Raw genomic sequence first — 3,992 nt, 5'->3', positions numbered from 1 at the left:
CTCCAAAGCCCTTCCTCCTAACCATTTCTGTATTCAATCTTTGAAAACTAATGGGCTTTTTTAGTTCTCTGTCAATATCTCATCCTGAATAATTTCTTGCCTGATTATCACTTTTATCAGTCTAGCATCCAGCAGGTTCTGAGTACTGATGGAGTGTATTTATGAGTAGAGCTTTTGAAGAATCATGTACACATTTCTGAAATATACTTGACATCCTCAGCAGTTATCAACCATTCTTTCTTCAGTCAGAATTGACTTCTAGTTATCACACCTGTGCCTATTCAGGCTTTCAGACACTCTCTAAATTATTTTTCCATTTTTTTGTCTCTTCCAGATTAAAGTGTTCTCAATTCTTAGTGAATACATTGTTATCGCGGATGCTGTTTCAGTTGCTATTGTAAGTTACATGTAAGAAAGGTATTGTTAGGTGTTTTCTATAATTTGCTATTAAGCACTACTACAATATTTCTCACGCAATATTAACAATTAGTATTGAAATTTCAGTATTTCTATACAACAATCATTGTGCCAGTTTAGTCTCTGTGGCTAGTAACAGACCCCCCCACCCTTGCTGTAGTTTCAGTTTTCATGTGGGGATGCTGCTAAATTACAGTGCTCACCAGTATGTCTTCTTTCCCAAGCCTTGAACTGTGCAGCTGTGCACCTATGGCTGGCTCTTGTGAAAATTTTCTCTTTAGCATATTCATCCTAGGTGGATCACTCATTCTCTTTCTGCCAAACCACTGCCTCTGCCTGGACTCTGGCGTGGCTCTCCTTTCTGGCCCCCAAAGCTTCTGCCAGCCCTTATTGAGCATTTATAATAATTAGAAAAAGGTGCTGCTTCTTCAGGGCACCTATGATCCTGAAACAGAGACCTGTGAGTGAGTGGGTTTTAGCTTCCACTCATCTCTTCTGCCAAGCCCTTGTGGAGACCACACTCCATGGTTCCTAATGACCTCTGAGAGGTTGTATTAGGAAATTGGTGCAGAAGTTTTGTGACATTGATTTTGAACACCACTACAATGTTCCAAATGTCTTCTGGGTAGTTTTCCACTTTCTGAATAAAAATACAAGGCCTATTCTAATTTTCAAAGGAATATTTCCTCTTTGCCACTTCCATATCTGGTCTCTTTAGAAAAAGGTGTGTTATGGGCNTACATGTTACTAAAAGGCAGAGGCAGGATTTAAAGTAAGATCTGATTGCTCCAAAGCCCTTCCTCCTAACCATTTCTGTATTCAATCTTTGAAAACTAATGGGCTTTTTCAGTTCTCTGTCAGTATCTCATCCTGAATAATTTCTTGCTTGATTATCACTTTTATCAGTCTAGCATCCAGCAGGTTCTGAGTACTGATGGAGTGTATTTATGAGTAGAGCTTTTGAAGAATCATGTACACATTTCTGAAATATACTTGACATCCTCAGCAGTTATCAACCATTCTTTCTTCAGTCAGAATTGACTTCTAGTTATCACACCTGTGCCTATTCAGGCTTTCAGACACTCTCTAAATTATTTTTCCATTTTTTTGTCTCTTCCAGATTAAAGTGTTCTCAATTCTTAGTGAATACATTGTTATCACGATTGCTGTTTCAGTTGCTATTGTAAGTTACATGTAAGAAAGGTATTGTTAAGTGTTTTCTATAATTTGCTATTAAGCACTACTACAATATTTCTCACGCAATATTAACAATTAGTATTGAAATTTCGGTATTTCTATACAACAATCATTGTGCCAGTTTAGTCTCTGTGGCTAGTAAGTCTCTGAGGCTAGTAACAGTCCCCCCCACCCTTGCTGTAGTTTCAGTTTTCATGTGGGGATGCTGCTAAATTACAGTGCTCACCAGTATGTCTTCTTTCCCAAGCCTTGAATTGTGCAGCTCTGCACCTATGGCTGGCTCTTGTGAAAATTTTCTCTTTAGCATATTCATCCCAGGTGGATCACTCATTCTCTTTCTGCCAAACCACTGCCTGGACTCTAGCGTGGCTCTCCTTTTCTGGCCCCCAAAGCTTCTGCCAGCCCTTATTGAGCATTTATAATAATTAGAAAAAGGTGCTGCTTCTTCAGGGCACCTGTGATCCTGAAACAGAGACCTGTGAGTGAGTGGGTTTTAGCTTCCACTCATCTCTTCTGCCAAGCCCTTGTGGAGACCACACTCCATGGTTCCTAATGACCCCTGAGAGGTTGTATTAGGAAATTGGTGCAGAAGTTTTGTGACATTGATTTTGAACACCACTACAATGTTCCAAATGTCTTCTGGGTAGTTTTCCACTTTCTGAATAAAAATACAAGGCCTATTCTAATTTTCAAAGGAATATTTCCTCTTTGCCACTTCCATATCTGGTCTCTTTAGAAAAAGGTGTGTTATGGGCCGGCCCGGTACATTAAAGAGATTTGTAAAAATATAAAACAAACATTATTCTCACTACTTTTGACAATATGGTTATTTTTCATACAGATGTCTTATGTTAACATGTAATGTGTTTATTATTGTTATATTTAAATTAATGAGTACATATTTTTTTAAAATTCTCACTTTAAATTTCTAATATGGTGAATACTGATAGATATAACCCACATATACAGAAATTCTTTGGGTTCTTCAACAGTTTTTAAAAGTGTAAAGGGGTATTTAATAGTTTCACAGTTTCTTACTTTTAGTCTGTTATTATTATTATTACAATAAAATGTTAGGGGAGTTGCCCAAAACTACATGTTACTAAAAGGCAGAGGCAGGATTTAAAGTAAGATCTGATTGCTCCAAAGCCCTTCCTCCTAACCATTGGTTCCCGCTCACTGGCTGAGCGCAGTGCGGGCGCGACACTGAGGGTTGCGATCCCGTTACAGGTCAGTAAAAAAGACAAAAAGGAAGAAAAAAAAAAAAGGTGTGTTACTTCAGTACAGAATACCTGTGTTCTTCAAGCATTCAATCCCTGTGACATTAGTCTCAAATTCTCTGCTCTCCAGATTTTTACCGAAGAAGTCTGGAAAATATTTCGCTATGTTTAGTCATCAGTCCAGAGAGATGCTATGAGACTTAAATAAAATGAATGTCCTAGGGGATTGGCCATCATCTGTGGCCTTTCTCTGGAATCACCTTCTCCCATTTATATCTGATGCACTTGCTTGCTTCTCAATATTGACCTTTGCTTGTCCGGACCCTTCCCAGTGGTTATGTCTTGACCCTGCCCTCTGGCCTCCCGATTTTGGCCTTCTCCACCTTCTTCCAAAGAGGGATCTCCTGACAACCTCACCCTCATTTTGGGAGGCCTGGGAGATTTCACTCTTAGATACTTCCTTGTAGGCATTCTGTACTAAATCCAGACTGCTCTTGGATGTGAATGTAGAAATGTCAAATATCCATTGTTCTGGATGCTCAAGCCTAGGTAAAGACAGACCAACAAATATCCATGTATTTGGACCTCATAGAAATGACTTTACTCCAATTTTTAACATTATGCTTCACTGAGAGATAAGTGAGACTTCACTGATACATTAAGGTATGTCTATATAAAGGTTTCTGCAGCTTTTATTAATTAGCAGCCTACAAGAAGACCTTGCCCATTATTTTGTCATTCTTACATGAAGATCCACATGATAAATTAATCTTAGAATATTGTGCTGGGTAAGATTTGTAATCCCTATTGTCTTAGTTTGGGCTGCAATAATAAAATGCCATAGTTCGGGTAGTTTATAAACAACAAAAATTTATTTTCGTTCTTCAAGCATTCAATCCCTGTGACATTAGTCTCAAATTCTCTGCTCTCCAGATTTTTACCGAAGAAGTCTGGAAAATATTTCGCTATGTTTAGTCATCAGTCCAGAGAGATGCTATGAGACTTAAATAAAATGAATGTCCTAGGGGATTGGCCATCATCTGTGGCCTTTCTCTGGAATCACCTTCTCCCATTTATATCTGATGCACTTGCTTGCTTCTCAATATTGACCTTTGCTTGTCCGGACCCTTCCCAGTGGTTATGTCTTGACCCTGCCCT

Source organism: Galeopterus variegatus, unplaced genomic scaffold (genome assembly GCF_000696425.1).
Source record: "Galeopterus variegatus unplaced genomic scaffold, G_variegatus-3.0.2 Scaffold1583, whole genome shotgun sequence".
NCBI classification, from domain to species: domain Eukaryota; kingdom Metazoa; phylum Chordata; class Mammalia; order Dermoptera; family Cynocephalidae; genus Galeopterus; species Galeopterus variegatus.
The sequence above is the reverse complement of the archived record's forward strand: the minus strand, read 5'-3'. Positions refer to the sequence as shown.